The 21,205-nt window shown below is 40.8% G+C and overlaps 1 protein-coding gene and 1 pseudogene across 16 annotated transcripts in view; one reads left to right on the top strand and one right to left on the bottom strand.

The window, feature by feature from the left end:
- The window catches only part of LYPD6B (LY6/PLAUR domain containing 6B), a 202,832-nt gene that overhangs the window by 33,569 nt on the left and 148,058 nt on the right, over window positions 1–21,205 (top strand). The window contains exon 1 of one of the 15 annotated variants that reach the window (XM_053597346.1): window positions 9,157–9,328. The exons of 13 other annotated variants lie outside the window; for them this stretch is intronic. The gene's annotated coding sequence lies outside the window, so the exon portion shown is untranslated. Of the gene's footprint in view, window positions 1–9,156; window positions 9,329–21,205 lie in introns of those variants that run through there. One more of the 15 variants, XM_053597347.1, reaches the window with a different exon arrangement.
- LOC128589697 (unconventional myosin-Va-like) lies at window positions 14,061–16,731 on the bottom strand (annotated as a pseudogene). The gene is made up of 2 exons (XR_008381119.1): window positions 16,674–16,731; window positions 14,061–16,514 (listed from the first exon to the last, which is right to left on the bottom strand). The product of XR_008381119.1 is annotated as an unconventional myosin-Va-like (transcript).

Raw genomic sequence — 21,205 nt, forward strand, 5'->3', positions numbered from 1 at the left:
AGTCTCACTGTACCGCCCTCGGGTAGAGTGCCGTGGCCTCACACGGCTCACAGCAACCTCTAACTCTTGGGCTTACGCGATTCTCTTGCCTCAGCCTCCCGAGCAGCTGGGACTACAGGTGCCCGCCACAACGCCCGGCTATTTTTTTGTTGCAGTTTGGCCGGGGCTGGGTTTGAACCCGCCACCCTCGGCATATGGGGCCGGCACCCTACTCACTGAGCCACAGGCGCTGCCTGATGCTTTTGATTTTTTAAACTCAGAAATCTTTATCCCCATCTCTTTCCATTCCTTTTCATAAATTATTCTTAAAACTGAGGCATTTGCTTTTTATGGGGTCAGTGCTTGCCTTGACTGGATAAGTAGTAAACAAATACGTGTTTACAGAAACATGTAGAGGCAGCCAATCGAGGTTAGAAAGACCACGCCTGTTCTGACAGTTGTATGTGTGTCCGGCTGTGGTTTCGTGTCGTGTTCTGTGGTGCATACGTCTTACTGAACTTCGCATTCCTGAGCAATTCAGACTTGTGTTAATGTGATGGAGTGATATAGAAAGACAAAACCACCAATACACCATAATTTTGAACTCTTTAAAAGTTGTCAAACTTCTCTAGGTAAAAAGCAAAAAAGGATAACTTGTTTTGTGTAAGTGAAGGAATAGAAGGTGGAAAGTACCAAAAACTTCTCTGATAAAAGAACCTGTAACTTGTAATGTGGGTAATTGGAGTATGACCTGGGTTTGGCTACAGATTTTTTGAAAATCTTACAAAAAAAGAAATTAGAAAATTGGTCACAGAACTACCTTTGCTTTTTTCTGTTTTACTCTTTTTTTGGTAGATACTTAAATAAATGTTTGCAATTACTAAACATCTTGTATTCTAAAAAGCATGTGAGATAAACATGAACTTCATCTTTAAACACGATTTTAGTGGCGCACTTTGCTGAGTGTGTTGTGCAGTGTTGGAGGATGCAGGAGAGCAGGCAGAAACAAAAGCAAATATGGAAAATACCCCCAACTTCCACAAGTGAGACTAGGTAGGCCTCTGACCTTGGGGCCTGTCCTCCTGCTGGTGACGCTGTAGCAAGAATAATCCAGGAGCAGAAGACATCCTGGGAAGACTCCAGGGATCGGGGGAGAATGGATTTGAGTATGGAGAAGTGAAATGTCATGATTCAGCACTGAAATGAATGGGAACCCTTTGGCAATATATTATTGAAAGCTTTTCTTTTCTTTTTTTCTTTTCTTTTTTTTTTTACTTTTTAGAGAATTTTTAGGTTCAGAACAAAATTGAATACACAGTGCAGTTTCCACATAGCCACACTATCCACACACAGGCCCAGCTTTCCCCGCTATCAACTTCTTGTACCAGAGTGATACATTTCTTACAATTAGTAAACTTACATTGATACATCATTACCACCCAAAGTGTCCATAGTTTACATTAGGGTCCTCTCTTGATACACATTCTATGAATTTTGACAAATGTAAAATGATATGTGTCTACCATTATTTATCATACACAATAGTTTCACTGACCTAAAAGTCCTGTTTCATCTATGTTTCCCCCAACCCTTCACTACTACTCAGAAAAAAGACAGAAAAAAGATTCCAACTACATGACATTCCTTTTTTAGAATGTCGTATAGTTGGAATCACATAGAATATAGCCTCAAATTGGCTTCTTTCTTTTATTTCTTTTCTTTCTTTCTTTTTGTTTTTTTTTGAGACACAGTTTCACTTTGTTGCCTTTGGTAGCTCAAAACACTTTTCTTTTTCTTTCTTTTCTTTCTTTCTTTTTTTTTTTTTTCTGTTGTTGTTGTGTGGTTTGTTCAGGGCCAGGTTCAAACCCGCCACCCTCGGTATATGGGGCCAGCACCCTACTCACTGAGCCACAGGCGCCACCCTCAAAATACTTTTTAAATTTCTCTTGTGACTTCTTCTTTGACCCATTGATTATTTAGGAGTATGGTGTTTAATTTTCATATATTTGTGAATTTCTCAAATGTCTTTCTGTTGATGATTTCTTATTTCATGTCATCGTGACCAGAGAACATTATTTGCCTGATTTCTTATATATATTAAGATTTGTTTTATAGCCTAGCATGCTATAAAACATGTTTATTTTGGATAATTTGAAAAGTATGTATATTCTGCTATTCTTGGGTGAAGTGTTATGTTCACTGTCCAGTTGGTTCTAAAATTTTCAGGTATTCTATTTGCTTGTATATCTTTTGCCTATCCATTATTGAAGGTGAGGTATAGAAGTCCCCAGGTATTGTTGAATTGCTTATTTCTCCAGTTGTCTTTTGGGGGGAGGGGGTGTTTTGTGTGTGTGTATTTGTGGGTTGTTGTTTTTTTTTTTGCTTCATTTATTCTGAGGGCTTTTAGGTGCATATATGTTTATAATCATTAAGTCTTCCCAATGGATTGTTCCTTTTACCATGATAAAATGTCCTTTGTTTCTAACAGTAATTTTTGTCATAAAATCTATTTAGACTGATAGAGGAGAGCCAAAGTGGCTCTACTATCTTAATAGATTGGTAGTAAATTCTTAGATTGCTTCAAGTTAATTTTTCCCCCAGAGACAAGGTATAATTCTGTTGTCTAGGTGGTAGTACAGGGGCAGCTTACTATAGCCTAAAGACTCCTGGGCTCAAGTAATCCTCCTATTTTATCTTCCCAATAGCTGCAGGCATGTGCCACCACTCCTGGCTTTTTTTTTTTTTTTTTTTCTTTTGCTTTTTTTTCTCTGAGACAGAGTTATTGAAAGCTTTTCAAAATAATTTGCCCATCTGAGTAATTAGTCACACCTAGAGTAATTTTAAGTCTAGAAAACTATTTCCAAGGATATGCTTGACATTCAGAAAAAGATTTAGCATAAAGTATTCTTTAAGGTATAATTTATAATCAGGAAAAATTAAATGTGAGTTGTCTAACAAGAAAGGAATGGATAAGTTGATTATAGTACTATTTTAATATGATGGGCCATTTTACAGTTAAGATCATATTTAGGATATGTTGTGAATTAGGTATGAAGCAGAATAAAATTCTATGAAAAAAAGACAAGAAGGAAATGATAGTGTTGGTTGTGTATATGCGATGAAATTAAAAAAAAAAACATTCTAGATCTAATATATAAGCTACAGTGAGGCTATAAGTACATATTGCCTTAAAAAGTAGAGGGGAAAAAATCCTCACTTTAAATTTAAAAAAGAGCAGGAATGGAAAATGGATAAAAAGCTTGGTTGCCTTTATTCAGTGGAGGGTGTTGATTAGGAACGTTTTAAATCTGAGGTGTTCAAGACATCTTTATAAATTCTGTAGCTATGTAGTGTCAAGGTTAAGATGTGCAGGGTTGGAGCTGGTTACGTGAGGAGGAGACAGGAGGAAGAAACTCGTGGTAGGGAGAAGTGAAAACATTCCAAACCTGGATGTGCAGAGTTTGTAGTCCCTCCACTCCAAACACGGTTGGTATTTGTAATTTCCAGGGATGACAAACTGTGCCTCCGGCTTTTGCCAAACTGCTGGTGGCTAGAATGGATGGCCATAGATGGCTTAGTGACCAGTGGCTTGTAAAATGGGACAGAACGCCCTGGCGGCTCATTTTTAATTCCCAGGACATCACTTACAACTTTGAAAAGGTAAAAAGCAAAAGATCCGACTGGAGGTGTGTCCAGTGCACCCCAGCCCCGGGCCTGCCTTTGTAAAAGCCTATCCAGTGGGCAGTGGAACTTACCAGCTTTGCCGTGGCCTGGGAGAGTAGGGTGGGAGAGCAGGGCTTTGTTTTCCACATGCCTTAAATAGTCATTTGCACATAATGGATTCGCTTTGAAAATATGTTTCCTGTGCATTTGGAAACTTCATTTTTATACATTTTGATTTCTTCTTAAAAACAATGTGGCGTATAATTACAAAGTGGTAACTACAGTTTTAAAAAACTTCCCCAGGACTCTGCTGGAGCAACTCTTCAAAGTGCTTGTTTCCAGACTGTTTTTAAAGTGATTTGAAGAGAGTGGCTTTGAAGATTTTCGTCCCTACTTTTTCATGTACAGTATCTTGTTTATTAAAGTTGGTGAGCCAAGCATATCCATATGAACGCACGCAACCATAATTGCCTCCATTTTAAGCTCACATGTGCCACAGGGAAAACGCAACACCATTAGCACAGCATGCCAGCCCTGATCCTGGGAAGCGCCAGGAATCTTTTTAATAGATAAGCGCATGTTTAATAAGGTAAAAATGGAAGTTGATCACACTGGCATCTATTGTTCAACTTGTCATTTGGCTGAAAGTGATCTGATGTCATGGAGAAAGAAGGTGAGTTGGAATGGCATCAAATCTTAATGGTGCAGCTTTAGGCTGAAGCTGAGCTGCCTCTTTGAAGCAACTGCTGCTTCCGGAGGGGCAGACATCGCCAAAGGGGTTGTTGCCGAACTGCTCAGTCCTTGTAGGAAAGGGAAGTCTTAGAATTCACAAAAGGATTGTGACCATCAGCACTTCTAGTTCCCCTGGTAGGCTGACAATGCCAGGTCACAGTGCCACCTTGTCAGGCCAGAGGAGGGTCCCCAAAGCACTGAGGAAGTCCCATCTGTAGTGGCAGAGGGGAAGCTGCTTTCACCTTGCAAACCCCCCACCCGCAAGGCGCCATGACCCTGGGCAGAGGTCTGAGTGCTTCTGGCCACAATAGGAACATCATTCGTGTTGGCTTTTGCTTCCCTCTCTGTTCATGAAATGCTTTGCATATATTACCTCTGAGGATTCTGGAGGATATAACCCATTTCTGTAAACCAGTGGTTTGAAACATGTTAGCCAGGATGAAGAGTATAGTCTCTCGAGGTCACCTGGTCCTTTGGGATTAAATCAGTGACCTTGGTTTTCCTGCACAGTACCTTGGTTCCACGATTGCTTCACAGCACAGAGGGGAACATTCTTCCCATGCTGTGTACCCCAGGGAAGGGCAAAACCCAGCCTTTGGTACTTATTTCAAAGACCATCATGGAGGTCTGGCTAAGTCTAAAACTTGAAAGAACAAATGGAAATTTCTGAGGTTGTTGGCATGAAATTTTCACCTTTAAAGACCAACAGATATTATCACAGTGTGAGTACCTCTGGGCCACAGTTCCTGAGCTCGACTCTGACCCTGCTTTGTTCACCTCTGGACCCACTTTTAGTGCCTGGACTGGTGTCCAGCTTATGGCCATTGTCTATTGCGGTTGCTCAGATAAGAGCATTTCTGTTTCACAGAATTTAACTCCAGCCATCCTGCTCCTGTTAATATTAAATTTCATCTAGATATTACTGATGTTTAATGTTCTTTGGACTTTCACTGTAGCTGGCATGTACCACAAAACAATGCATAAAACTTACCCTAATGTTGATTGCATATAGAGGTTACTTTTTATTTTCCATGGCTGCATTTGAAATGGATACCAGCACGCAAGGTTTTTGCTGGACTGACATTTTTGGAAGACAATGTAGATTAATTCTATATTAAAGTTCAGAAGTGATTCTAAAGTACCAACCTCCCTTGAAGTATCATTACATATTAAAATGCCATTTCTATTCATATTCTCTCTTTTTTTTTTCTTGCCTCGTTTTCAGTAACTACATTCTTATTAACAGATTCAGGAGATTGAAAAGTAATTCATTCCCATAGTGGGAATTACAAGTCCATAGGGGAAGGTGTGCGGGGGTTGGCTTGGTTGTAGGGGAGGGGGCGCCTTCTGGGATGTGCTTTAGTCCCTCTAGTTCCCTTTAGATAGAGTAGCTTAAGCCAATCCAGAGGGAGGGGTTAGAAGGCCTCTGGGGCAGGTGAGTTTTTTCATGCTTTACTCCTCACAGCTATGGCAGTGGGATTTATCTTGATCCCTGAATTCTGAACTTGGTCAGTAGGTCACTTAGTGATTTAGTGATTTAAGGCCATCTGCTTTACCCCTCTGTACTTCTTAATCTCTAAGATAAGGAGAGTACTGTCAGTGCAGGTGTATTATTTTGTCAGAGCCACCATAACCAAGGAACAAACTGGGGGCTTCGGCAGCAGAAGTGTATTGTCTGGCGGTTCCAGAAGCTAGACAGAGACGAAGGTGCTGGCAGGGCTAGGCCCCTTTGATGGCAGGAGGGAAGAAGGCTTTGCTTCACGCCTCTCTCCCGGCTTCTGGTGTTTCCTTACCTTGTGGCCATGTGTCTCCAGGTTTCACACAGCATCCTCCCTACGTGTGTGTCTGTGTCTGAATTTACCCTTCTGTGATGCCATCAATTGTGCTGCTTTAGGGCCCACCCCATTCCAGTAGGACCTCATTTTAACTACAGTGGAACCTCTGTAAGTTGACCATACCAGGGACTGTCACAAACTGGTTAACACATGGAGGTGGTCAACATAAGGAACTAGGCCTACTGTACTGATACATACTTGTGGTGCATGTCCTGTGAAAATTAGGTCACCGTAAGGAGGTGGTCGACGTAGGGAGGTGAGCAGCTATGCAAGCTGTACTATAATTACATCTGCAGTGAGCTACCTATTTCTGCATAAGGTCGTGTTCTGAGGAACTGGGAATTAGAATTGCAGCAGGTAGATTTGCAGGGGACACAATTCCATCCATACCAGTAGGCAAGAAAGTCAGATAGAACTGGGGGTTCTGCAATAGCAGGCTGTCCTACTTCTCTCAAGTTCTCCATCCTTCCTTGTTTTTTTTTTTTTTTTGAGGCAGAGTCTCACTATGTCGCCCTGGGCAGACTGCTGTGGTGTCACAGCTCACAACAACCTCAAACTCTTGGGCTTAAGCGATTCTCTTGTCTCAGCTTCCCAAGTAGCTGGGACTACAGGTGCCTGCCACAACACCGCGGCTAATTTTCTATTGCAATTGTCATTGTTGCTTAGCTGGCCCGGGCCAGGTTTGAACCTGCCAGCCTTGGTGTAGGTGGCTGGCTCCGTAACCACTGTGCTATGGGCGCTGAGCCATCCTTCCTTGTTCTTAAGGATGTTAGAAAATGCCAACATGGGGTAGATAAAATTCGCTTTCTGACTGGAATCCTGTTAGAGGGAGTAGACAGAAGTAAACTTATGTGAAGTCTGCTTTAAGTTATGATGTTTTTACTTCAGGACATTGGTAGCCTCTAGGTCCTTTTTTGAATTTAGCAGCTACGATGCAGAGGAGACTGGTTCTGGTCCTGGCACATACTCAGAGGAAGAACATGAGGCGCTGCCTGAGGGCTGCTGGGCCTTGTTTGTTTACTGGCTTCTTCGAGATCCACGTAGAAAACATAGCAGAAGATCAAAGGCTTTGTAATTACTTCCCCCAGAAGTTCTTGCTAATGTCTGCGGAGTTATTTGTATGGCTGTTGCAGCGACTGCATCTAATTTCACTTTACATCTAGACTTAGATGATGGCTGCTAATTGCCTTGAGCTCTTTGCTTTCTTCAAGTTGATGATTTTATGTAATAAGCACCATTTCTGAGGTTGTTTCAAAAGTAGGAGTCAGAGATCTTTTGGTGCAGGGGTATTATTTTCATATTTTGGATTTTACTTTTTTATTGAAGTATAACATACACACTTTTATTGAAGTATAACAAGATATGGAAAAAATGCATGTCTACGAGTATAGTTCCATGAATTCTCACACCCTGAACAGACCTGTTAATGGGTACCCCATCCGCCACGCCTCCTCCTTGTCACTGTACCCTCCCTACTATTCTGAATTTTATTGGCATAATTTTTGGCTTGATTTGGATTTTATATATGTATATTTACATATATTTAATTTTTTTGATTAAAAAATGAATAAATATTGCATGGCCCTATAGTACATACTTTTTAGTATCTAACTTTTTTCACTCAATATTATGTGAAGCTTCATCCATGCTGTTGCCTATAGTAATAGTTTATTTATTCTCATTGTTGTATGATATTCCAGTATAGCCTTCTTACTTTATTAATGAAAAATACTGTCTTCTATAAAGCTACTATATAAGTACTGCAGGCATTTTCTGAATGGTTTCCCACATTTCTCTTATTTTACACATGCCCGTACAATTCACTTTCACCTTTCAAAGAATCAAATGATTATGTAACTTTCTTAATGTTTGAAGGTCTCTCCACTCCCCTATATCCTATCCTCATGACATATCTGAAGCTTATTTTATCCCCTTATTCACTATCTGCAGTAACTTTGAGGAGGGAAACATCTGCTCTAGTCTTTTGAACATTTTAACATTAACATGTAGAAAGAGAGATGTGACCAGTGGCAAAATGGCTGATTGGGGAGGCTGTGGGAGGAATGCCGGGACGAGGTAACATGTCTTTGCTTTTCTTCCTTTGATTGTTGTGGAAGATAGATCTATATCAGGAAACAGACTATGATTTTGATTGTGATATATTCTTTCTCGTGGTAAATGGTTATGGATGCCTAGACGTGCAATTTGGAGGGTGGGCTGGGGTGGGGATTTGCATGAATGGCTTTTTAGGGGATAAATAGTGAATGTTTTCCTACCCCCAGTACCAATTTTTGCTTTTGCAAGCAAGGATGACTTAGCATTTTATTTTATTTTGAGACAGAGTCTCACTATATTGCCGTTGGTAGAGTGCTGTGGCATCATGGCTCACAGCGACCTCAAACTCTTGGGCTTAAGCGATTCCCTTGCCTCAGCCTCCCAAGTAGCTGGGACTAGAGGTGCCTGCCACAACACCTGGCTAGTTTTTCGTTGCAGTTGTCATTGCTGTTTAGCTGGCCTGGGCCAGGTTCAAACCCGCCTACCTCGGTGCTTGGTGCTTGTGGCCGGCGCCACAACCACTGAGCTACGGGCGCCCAATCCGACTTAGCCTTTTAAATGTGAATTCCATTATTGTTATTTTTCCTTTATTTAGCCTTCGCCTACAATGAGTGTTTCAGTACTTGGTAGTCGTACTTACTGATAAGGTGGTAGAGATGACACGTTCGTGAAAATGCGTGTAAAGCATTTAGAATGGCACCTGGCGTGTAAGCCTCAAGAGCTGTACGTGGCGTTGTTATTGTTTCAAATCATTGGGAACTTTTCTAGTGCCAGTGGGGGTGGACTTCCATTGTATAGTTAATAATCACCAGGTAGTAAGGCAGCTGGAAAAGCTTGTCGGCTGAACCTGGCTGGCTGTGTCCAGAATTCAGGCCTCCCTTTCTACTCCATTGCCTGTAGGAAATAAGGAATTCAGGGTGTGGAACTCCTTTCTCACTGCCTGGCTGCACCTGGATGAGCACGTGGAATATATGTTCCTGCCTTCAGATAATGAAACCATTGCAGAAACCCATGTCTCTGGGCAGGAACCTGGAGGTAGTGGACAAAGTGATCACCCTGGAATGGTAATAAAATGGCATGGGAGGGCATAAGCGCAGAGCAGTTACTGAAAAGGGGAAGTGCTTCTTGCATACCATGCCCATATGCAGCATTAGCAAACAGCATTTTGCTATTTCTGCTCTTCTGTCACTCTCTCAAGTTTCAGACATCATAGTATTTCACTCTAAATACTTCAAAAAAACTCCTAAAAAGAAGGCGTATGAGAATAAGAGTAATGCATTCTTCTTATTAGTAGTAGTATTGCACCTAAGAAAATTAACAATGATTCAGTTTTGTCATCTAATGTCTAGGGCATTTTCAAATTTCCCTGCTTATCTTAGCTTTTTTCAGCCCTGGGTTGCATAACTTGGTTTTGTGCTTCCTTAATATTTTTTAAGCAGTAACAGCCTTCTTTTTGAACTTTCTGAAGCGTCTGGGAAGGTCGTCTTAGAGGTGCCCCACATTATGAGTTTCTTGATCTTCCTCACATGTCATTTACCTGCTTCTCTATCTTGAGTATTTCCTGTGATCTGGACATTAGGTGTAGAAGGTGTAGAGGGGCAAGTAGATTCAGGCGACACGTTTTTGCCAAAGCTACTTCATAGGCGATGCTGTCAACGGCTTAGTCCCCTCCTGTCTTTGTTGAGCTGATGTTGAGCTGATGACTGCTGGATCATTCATTGTGAAGATACTTGAGCTGATGACTGCTGGATCATTCATTGTGAAGATACTTGAGCTGATGTTGAGCTGATGACTGCTGGATCATTCATTGTGAAGATACTTGAGCTGATGTTGAGCTGATGACTGCTGGATCATTCATTGTGAAGATACTTGAGCTGATGTTGAGCTGATGACTGCTGGATCATTCATTGTGAAGATACTCATTTCCTTTGCAATTGGTAAGAGTTTCTGGTGTGGTATTTGACAAGGTGCAAATACGCTGCTTCCCAACAACTTGCCAACCCATTTTTTAAGCTTCCTTGGAATCAGCTACTCTAGTGAAGTTGCAAAATGGAGATTTTATAATTTTTTCATTTCTTCTCTATCGAGCTGGTGATATTCTTCTGTAAAGAAGCGTTTCCCTCACATACCCTTTCTCTGAGTATTACTATAGATTCATGATTTCGATTTATTTAATATGTTATAATCAATGACAGTCATCATTGTTTTCGACACTCTATTTGTCCTTCAAGTTGAGCCCCTGTGATTGATGGTGCCTTGCTCTCTGGCCCTCCCAGATGCCCCAGGCTTATTTGCACTTTTCCAATTCCATCCTGGATTCAATCCTTACTGCTGCCTTTTTGTGGAGAAAGCAGTAAGAAATCCAGACCTGGATGCCAGGGGCTTGTTGCTAGTGTGTGTGTGGGGTGGTGGTGGTGGTGGTGTCCTTCTACATTTGTTCAATGGACAGGGGCAGGAAATATATTTTAGAAAATCATGAGTTCATTTGTATTTTAAAAGCTAAGATTTGAAGAGAAATGTTCAGATTAATAAGCACATTCTGATGTCAGCTGGTCATTTCTGGGCTGAACTTCCTGCATCCTCTGCCCTGTCTGTCAGTCTTCTCCGTGAACTCTTAGCCATCCTTGTCTTGCTTTGAGGTTCTTCTGTTTATTCATTTTGTCTCAAACTTAGCTGTGGAATTCTTCGTTCTCAAAGTCAGCTTAACTGTGATTTAGTGTTGGTGACTGGAAAAGAGTATCTGTAGACAGACAATAGCACCAACCCTCGATGAAATGCATATTAGATCTCTAAGGTACAAGAAATAGCAACAGCAACCACGAAATCTATTTCCAGTCGACAGGTACCAGGCAGCATCTCCAGCACTTTTCAGATGTTAACTCATCAGTCCTCAAAGCAGTGTGATGACATAGGTGCTGATATGTCACACCCACAGTATGGAAGAGGAGGCTGAGCCACTGAGGCTGTCAGTTGCCCAGATACACATCTTAGATCTGCCAGAGCTGGGTTTTCACACAGGCTACCCACTCTGCAGTCCGTAGGCATCACCAGCTTAGTTAGTTCCCCTTGGCATCTCCAGAAGAGTGTGTACTATGTGGCCTGTGCAGGTCCATTTGCTACATATCTTGCTCACCCTGAGTTGGTGGCAAAGCCCATGCAGAGGGAACCCAAACCCCAACCCCAACCCCAAACTCCAAAAAGATGAAAGGGAGGCTTTGGCCTCTTGCTGTAACTAGGATAGGAAGTGGTGGCTCATAGAGTTTGTTTGTTTCCTGTGTGTGTTTTTTGTTTGTTTGTTTTTGGCTTCCTTTCTTTGCCTGTGAGGAATTTGAGTTAGTTAATTGACAAGTTCCACTTAGAGTGAAGCCATTTAAAATACTTTCTTAATTAACTATTGGCAACTGGCTTAAAGACTGGTTATGTTCAGAAGTATTGGCAATTTTCTAGCAGTGGCTGTGTAGACATGGGCAGTTAGTTCTCTTTAAAAATCAACTTTGTTTGAGCCAGTTATAAAATTGTAGCCTAAGAAAGGATTTAGTGGTAATTGAATACTGCAAAAGCAAAGAGGAGCCTGAAGAATTCATCTAGTAACTTATATGTTAAATTATACTTCCCCTTAAGTTTTTTGTGCTTTGAAGCATTATTTTTCTCTAACTTTTCTGTCACTACCATGAAAAAGAATGATCAGAGACAAGTGGGAGTAGTTGGAAGGCAGCCTTCTGCTTAGAAGGGCAAGTAGCAGGAACTGGGATTACTTACAAGGGGCAATCAGGCTATTCGTGCCCGTTGATTAACGCAGGGAGCAGCAGCAAAGTCCATGAAAAATAACTCCACCAAAATCCAGAGCGTTGCCAGGTGGAGGGCCTCTGCCTTTTCAATGCATGGATGCACCATCGGTGAAGTGTTTTGACCAGGGTAGGATGTGGCCCATTTCCTTCCGAAATCAAATTTTTCCAGAGGTGTTTATCTGCTCCCGTACACATAAATACTGCCCCCAGGTGAACCTCCCCCAGTGTAAGACAGCCTACCTGTATTTGCATACATCTTATAATATCAAAACCAAAGGAGGCTGCATCCAGAACATAGAAAGGAGCTATCCTTTCCCTGACTTTTTTTCCCTGATCAGGAAGACAATCCTACTCTTACTCAGATGGGTAGTTCGCAAGTATTTTCTCCCATTCTGTGGGTTGTCTCTTCACTTTGTTGATAGTTTCCTTTGCTGTGCAGAAACTTCAGCTTTATGTGATCCCATTTGTCCAATTTTGCTTGGGTTATCTGTCCTTTGGGGGTATTGCTCAAGAAGTCCTTGGTCAGATCAATGTCCCAAAGCATTTCCTTAATGTTTTCTTTTAGTAATTTTGTAGTTTTCAGTCTTAGATTTAAGTCTTTACTCCAAGTTGATTTGATTTTTGTATATAGTGAGAGATAAGGGTCTAGTTTCATTCCTCTGAATATGGATATCCAGGTATTCCAGCACTATTTATCAAAGGGACTGACACTTTCCTGCTGTATGTTCTTGGCACCTGTGTGGAAGATAAATTAGAGGTGTGGATTTATTTCTGGGTTCTTTAGCCTGTTCCACTGGTGTGTGTCTGTTGTTACGCCTGAACTGTACTGTTTTGGTTATTACAAGCCTTTAGTATAATTTGAAGTCAGGTAATGTGAATCTCCCAGTTTTGTTCTTTTTGCTCAGGATGGCATTGGCTATTTTGGGTCTTTTGTGGTTCTATATACATTTTAGCATTTTTTATTTATTTCTGTGAAGAATGTCATTGGTATTTTGATAGGGATTGCATTGAACCTGTAGATTGCTTTGGATAGTATGGACATTTTAACAATATTGATTCTTCTAGCCCATGAGCATGGAAATCTTTCCATTTTTCTGTATTCTCTTCAACTTGTTTCATTGGTGTTTCATCGTTTTCATTATAGAGATCATTTAGCTTCTTTGGTTAAATTTATGCCTAGGTATTTTTTTTATTTGTAAATTTTATAAATTGGATTACTTTCTTGGTTTCTTTTTCAGATTGTTTATTGTTAGCGTATAGAAATGTCTTCATTTTTGTATGTCGATTTTGTGTCTGGCAACTTTACTGAATTTATCAGTTCTAATAGGTTTTTGTGGAGTCTTCAGTTTTCTCTAAATATAAGATCATATCATCTGAAAAAAAATGACCATTTGATTTCTTCCTTTCCAGTTTGGATTCCCTGTATTTCTTTCTGTTGTCTGATTGCTACGTCTAGAACTTCCAGTACGATACTCAATGCCAGGGGTGAACGTGAGCATCCTCATGTTGCTTCAGATCGTAGAGCAAAGACTTTCAGTTTTTCCGCATTAGGGGTGATACTAGCTGTGGTCCTGACAAATATGGCTTTTATCATGTTGAGGTCAGTTCCTTCTACACCCAATTTTTGGGGAGTTTTTTGGTCAGAAAAAGATGTTAAATTTTATCAAATGCTTTCTCAGCATCAACTGAAATGATCTTATGGTTTTTTTCCTTCATTCTGTTGATAGGACATATGATATAGATTGATTTGCATATGTTGAACCATCCTTGCATCCCTGAGCTGAATCCCACTTGATTGTGATGAATCATGTTAATTTGTTCTTGAATTCAGTTTGCTAGTATTTCATTGATTTTTGCATCTGAGTTCATCAGAGATAGTGGCCAATGGTTTCTTTTTTTGTTGTGTCTTTTTCTGGTTTGGCATCAGGGTGCTACAGTCCTCATAGAATACTTCCTCTTCAAATTAAGGAAGTACATTTCTTTTCTTTTCTTTTTTTTTTTTTACTTCACATATTGCCAGTTTATTTTTTGATCCAGTTTGACAATGTCAACATAATTGATTCCTAAGCTGATATGATATGTACTCAATGGTGACTTTTCTTTCAATTCTTCTGTTTAGCACAGAGGAGGTTCTTCCTTGCTGCCTTCCTAACAATAGCTCACATATATAATTTGTGTTTTTTATACCCCTTAAATGCAGTGTTAAGGATTTAAAATAAATGCTGGCAGATAAAGACACATTTTCCTCCCTCCTTCCCGTCCATCATTCACCTGCATGTAAACTCAGAATACCTAACTGATCAAGGATGAAGTGTTGCTATAAAGATAACACAGCACAAAGGAGCCTATCTTTGTTTCCAAGATGATGAAAGCATTCAGGGGAGATTTCTAGTTACTAACCTCTTGTTTGGGAGATTATCAGTACTTTATCTTTAAAAATGTATTTTCAGTGGCCCACTGGAAATAATGCGTTCTTATTGCAGGCAAGGAATGTACTGTCAATGTTTGCCTGGACATCACTTTCAGACCCGTGAGATGAATCGCAGGCCCAGGCTGGCTGGAATTTGGATGGTTTCTAGTGCGAGGGAAGATGGGTTAAAAGGAAAGGTGACAGGAAAGATGTGTTGAGCATCCATGAGCAGCTGAGGAGAATCTTTCCTGTCTCGTAAACGCATCTGTATAGTACGAATAAATGATACGGAGACTCTTTCTTCAAACTCATTAACTGAAGTGTACAAATTCAACACCTTGACAATCTGGGCAGTAGTTAAAGCATTGCACGTGGAACAAATAGCTTCTGCATCATCATCTGTTTTCTTTTTCACTTGCAAAAGCTGAGCAGCCCGAATGAGAGGTTCCAGAGTTTCTTTAGCCCCGCTGTTCATCAGATTCTTGTCAAGTAGCCATTCTTCCAGTTGACTGACATTATACCTGATCTTCATGCCTTTACTCCAGGAGCACATGTCCTTCCACAGGAGGAGGTTGTTCAGGGTAATAGCCCCCATGATGTAGAACATCTGCTTAGCCACCTGCTTGATCAGCTCTGGGTCCATGCCGTGCTGACACATGACTGAGTGGAAGGAATTGAGCTGTCGAAGAATGGAGTCCAGTGTGTAGGTGCCCTCGTCAGCAATACTGGAGGTTCGCTTTCTTAGCCCCGTGGGTTTCACCCCAGACACGCCCTGAATTGTTTCATGTTCCAACATGCCTGAGACGATCATGGGCTGAAGGATATTCTCTAACACCCGCACAAGCTGCTGGTAGATCTGAATAGCCAAGTCACTCAGCACCTGCTGATACTCAGCCAGGTCCAAATTGGTGAGGCAGTGTTCATTTTGGCGAGAACATGCTGTGCTTCATAAAGCCCTCTTCTCCACTGTACTGCTTCAAACAGTGCAAAAATCAGCATGTGTTAGAGAGCCAGAAGGAGACAGTTTCAAATTCATCACCTCTTTTCTTCAATACTTTTTTGATGCTGTTAATTGTCGATGTAAGCAATGATCTTACTTTCTGATCATCATTCAGGTAGTCAGCATGTCGAACACACATAAACGGAATATACGCTGGTAATCCTGGAATCAAACTGACTGCTACACCACATGGCTTCAGTTCCAGAATCAGGTTCTTAACAAGTTTTTGCTCGTCTTCCTTTCTGTATTACAGCATTCCTTGGAAGTCCTTTTCTTTCCTGGGAATGTTGACTGGACAGATAGGTTCATCAATGATCTGTCCTGGGGATATGTTCTCCATCTGGCCCACTTCTAGTTCACCAATTTTTTTGGCACATACTTTCAGTTGTTTTTTCAGTTTCCAGACAGTCTTATCTTGTTTTTCAAGTTGTTCCATCAAATCCAAGTTCTCGTTGGTCAGCCGGGTGATCTCATGCTGCAGGCTGGCCTCGATGCGAACCTCCAGGGGCAGCTGCAGGTCTGGGCCAGCAGCTGCTGCTGCCGGTTGTTCTCTTCCTTCGGGCTCTGGGTTTCCCCACACAGGGCCTCGGCCTCATTCTCATGGCTCCTTTTCTGCAACTGGAGCTGGGATTCCAGGAGCCTATTTGTTTCTTTCAAACCAATGTATGCTTGTGCTATTTCACCTTTATCTTTCATTTTTTGTACATCTTCCAAAAGTATTGTGGGATCTGTCTTTGTATTCTTGGGTTGGATGGCCTCTTTCTGGCTCACCAGCTGAGACCTCAAGATGAGGACTTCCTCTTTGTGGACATCAAGCTCCTCACTCACAGAGGTCAGTTGTTCCATGAGGACTCTACGGGCAGGGGCACCTGGAGTGGTCACCTCTGGGGCACTCTTCTCACTAAGGGCCTTGCGTAACTCATTTAGCTCATTTTTCAGTTTTTTATTTTCTGATTCTAGTTCTTGATGCTTGAGTGACTCATATTCCAGTTCTGCACCTCTAATTTGGAGGAAGTAAATTTCTGACAACTTCTTTTGTCTATTAAGAACTCCTGGATTTTTGTTTGTTGGGTAGTTTTAATTGTTGCTGGGCAGTCTTGCCTATCTGATAGCTATGTGCCTTTTAAAAACATTTGTTCCAAAATAGTTAAGTGGTTCAATAAAAAAGCATTAAAGAAAGTAAATCCATTTAAAAAATCAAAATCACTTACTTGTGCAGAGGCTCCGTGAATGAGTGCTTGGAACATTGTTGCTGTAGTTAAGATGCATGTTTTCATAGCTGTGGTAGAAATCTTGGCCCTTTGTGCTCAGATCCTACCTCTTTCTCTTCCTCTAAAAAAATGCACCTAATAGTGTGTGATAGGGATGGAGACAACCTATTCTGGGACTCCCACATCTGTGGCTCTGTATTGATTTTCATATTGGAGAGGTCAGGAAATTATATAGCTTTCTTAGTGTACATTTCCTTTGCTCTTAGATTAGTGAGGATTTTGTGTCATCACAAAACATTGAATGAATAATAATAGGTGATATCCTTAAAAATGGCTTTGCATATCAGAGATACATATATTCACCCTTTGAAGGACATAAACCCAGCTCAAGTCAAACATATTATAGATTTACATGAAGTTATGCAGGCAATTCCTAAGTTACAAACATCTGACTTATGTATAACTGACACTTATGAACAGAGGTGCTAGGTAAATGTACCTGTTCCAACTTATATACAAATTCAACTTAAGAACAAACCTACAAAACTTATCTCATTCATAACCTGGGGACTGCCCGTATTGGCTTTTTGATAAGTGTACAGATTTTCCAAGAATGGTTTAGATATAATTTCCAACTGACCAGAGGGTCCCAGTGACTTACATGGAAAAATGAAATCGATGTGCACTTAAGTAATGCAATTGAATCAGCCCTATGGGTCATTCCCTTTCATTTTCAACATTTTTCCCTCTTGGCTCACGTGAGGGAGGTTTGAAATACTTATAGACTGTTAGGAGTGGAAGTGGTCTTTATTGATATTGTCAGTATTCTTTCATTTTTTTTCATGTGAGATTGTTCATATTAAACTAGATTTAGAAAAACTTGATCTAAAGGCAATAAGAATGTGTTTTTATTCATTTAATTATTCAACAGATTTCTACTAAGTGCCTCTTTTATGATAGAGATCGGTCATTTCGAAACCATGGGAGTGTAAATCTATAGGATTTGTCAACATAGTGTGCTAAGCATAGAAAACAGAACAATACACACCTTTCCCATGAGTCTTGTGAGGTTATTTTTCTCTGAATATGTTCTAGTTCATTCAAATGATTCTGAAAATATATGGGTGCCCTGCACTAAACATAGTGCTTAAAGTGTGATTATATACGGAATAAAGTAGGGCTCAGTTCTTGATGGCATCACTTTTGGGTAACTCTTTTTGTGAACCAGCGCGAAGAGTAAACAAACCATAGTGGGAATGGTGGGAAATGAGAAAATAAGACACACAAGAGATAAAAGTGATGGGCCGGGAGGTCTGGCAGAGCTGATGGCTACTGCCAGCACTGCACCGAACCATGTGAACAGCTTTATTTATATTGTACCTAAACTAGGTTGCTATACTAACAATGTTGCAAACGAGCAGGGAAAGCTAGTGGGAACATTTTCTTTTTTTTTTTTTTTGTAGAGACTGAGTCTCACTTTATGGCCCTCGGTAGAGGGCCGTGGCCTCACACAGCTCACAGCAACCTCCAACTCCCGGGCTTAAGCGATTCTCCTGCCTCAGCCTCCCGAGTAGCTGGGACTACAGGCGCCCGCCACAACGCCCAGCTATTTTTTGGTTGCAGTTTGGCCGGGGCCGGGTTTGAACCGGCCACCCTTGGCATATGGGGCCGGCACCCTACCGACTGAGCCACAGGTGCCGCCCATTTTCACCTTACAAGGTTGAGGGGCAGTAATAGCACATGGGGTAAAGACTAACTTAGAGGAAAGTACACAGAAGCTACATGACTTCAGGCAGAGGAGCAAGGAGAAAGGACTATTGTTTTGGGAAGGGAGGAGAAGCAGTTAGGGGGTCATTCCTTGAACACAACACCCAGGCTGTGGGGGTCTTCCCACCTCACAATCTGTACTCCACATAACTCTTGATTTATATTGATCTTTGTGGTATAATAAAATCTCATAGGATATATTTTCATGTGTATAATTTTGTTTATTTCATTTTGTTCCTAGAACTATGAAGTTGGGGTTTTGGATCCAAGTAAAGGACCTAAATGAAATGGAGGCATTACCTTTGCCCTTATTAAAAAAAAAATATATATATATATATATATATATAAAATGTTTGTACATATATTTTATATATATGTATTTGTGCATCTATATATGATGTAAAAGATTATATATGAAGATTATATATAATATAATCATATATTATATATGAGGAATATTATATAGAATATAATATTTTAATATATGTAAGGATTCAGAGCATTATTCTAGTCTATTGAGAGCTTTTGAATATTGCCCTGGAATACCAAGCTTAATTTATTCTCTTAGCATCAGGTCCTTGGTATGTTCTTTTTTTTTTTTTTTTTTTTTGAGACTGAGTCTCACTATGTCACCCTTGGTAGAGTGCTGTGGCATCACAGCTCACAGCAACCTCAAACTCTTGGGCTTAAGCAATTCTCTTGCCTCAGGCTCCCAAGTAGCTGGGACTATAGGTGCCCACCACAATGCCTAGCTATTTTTCGTTGTAGTTGTCATTGTTGTTTTTAGCAGGCCTGGGCTGGGATTGAACCCGCCAGCCCTGGTGTATGTGGCCAGCGCCCTAACCTCTGAATTACAGGTGCCAAGCCAGGTCCTTGGTATGTTTAATAGTCATGCCAACTGTGTTCTCCTTCATGCTTCTGAGCAGCACACGTCCAAATGAACTACATCTGTCACTAGCTTTCCTCGAGTTTCTATTCATTATGAGTGGCATTTTTGGTTTTAAAAATAGGCACAGATCTATGAATCTACCTAAGTATACTAAAGTCCACTTTAATTCTCATTGTCATCAATTTATCTATGCATCATTCTACCCATAAACTAATCAACATGTAGTAAGTGCCTCCTGTCAATCACACACTTGGCTACTTCTGCAAATAAAATATAGGGAAGTTATAGGCCCTATTCTAGTAGAAGGGAAAGTGGCATAAAAGGACAATTTTAAGATGATGTGACAAATTTAAACAAGTTTTGAGGACCACTACTTAAAAACAATTGATTCAGGATAGAAGTTTTCTGGCAAGATGGGATGCAGTTCCTTGGAAATTTGGGCTGCTGCTAATGGTTCATGTGAGCAATTGTACTACGGTGACTGTGGGAGGGGGGAACATGAGGGAGAAAGCCTGATAGACTGTGAGAAATGAAGCTATCAGGGCACTAGAGGTCTTGATGTATAACAGGGAAGGAAAGTGAGAAAGCTGGACAGTGTTTAGTGATAGGGGAGGGGATGTGGAAGTATCAGCACTGAAGAACTCAAATAAATGCTAGAGTGCCAAGTAGGTTTTCTGCTTGTACGTGAGAATTGTCTTGGATGATGACAGAACATGGGATGTTCTGTTGCAAGTTAGTGTGTGCAAATGACTTGGAGGGAGGAGGGCAGTCTCTATAAACCAAGACAGGCATGCAAGCTGGAAGCAGCCCTGGAGCCAAAGATCACATCTGAGACAGAGCGAGTGAATTGACTTCCATTATTTGTTCTTCCTTGACATTGGAAATGTTTTTTAGCTGAGCACATGGCCACTCAGAGTAAGACTACATTTCCCAGATGACTTTACCACTAGGTATGGCCATGTGACTCAGTTCTGACCAATAGGATAGAAGTGGTGGTGGTGCATATAACTGATATGAAGCCTCCTTAGAGAGAAAAAACTAACCCTCTTTTTGTCTGGCCACCATGATTACCTTAATGCCATCTTGTGAAATGACAGCCCTCTTTTACCTTGAGGGAGAAGACACTGCTGAAGGTGGTGGAACGGTAGGATAAGAAGTAACTGTAAACGGAGAAAGGGAGAAAGGTAGAAAGAAAGAAAGGAGGGTAGGGAAGGTAGAAAAGGAAGGGAAGTAGAGAAAGCTAGGCAAGAGCTTTGGCTGTAAAACTCCCCAAATATTTGCAATGTTAAGGAAGAACAAACAAGGGAAGTCAACTCACACTCTCTTCCTCAGATGTGAATCTTTGACCCCAGGACTGCTTTCAGGTTGCATGCCTGTCTTGGTTTATAAAGACCATCTAGAAAGGAAAGAAAAAAGAAAAGAAAAGAAATAAGCTGGGTGCATCTTGACTTTGTGAAGGCCACCACTAGCCTTTTTTATTTGTGAGAGAAATACCTTGTCTTACCTTCTAAAGCCCATACTATCTTGGAGATTCTGGTACAGCTGTGAACCTAAAAAAGTTAATTTTTCAAGATGGTACCAAGTGGCTAACTGGGACTTAATTTAAAATGAAGCCAAGCAGCTATTTGCTGTTTAGAGGTCACACACACATTCACTTGAGTTCCTTGAAAACTCACAGCTCTGTTTAACTTTGAGAACTTTCAGAACTCACCTGGACAGGACAATCAGAGCTCACGCCTTGATCAATCAATCAGAGCTCAGCTTTGTTGACCAATCAGAACTAAGTGAGTTTCCATCATTCTTTTGCATAAACAGATCTGATTAGGGACTGGGCAAGAGGTTTTGCTATAAAACCCAAACCCTCTCTTTGTTCTCT

This window comes from Nycticebus coucang, chromosome 7, assembly GCF_027406575.1.
Source record: "Nycticebus coucang isolate mNycCou1 chromosome 7, mNycCou1.pri, whole genome shotgun sequence".
Lineage (NCBI taxonomy): Eukaryota > Metazoa > Chordata > Mammalia > Primates > Lorisidae > Nycticebus > Nycticebus coucang.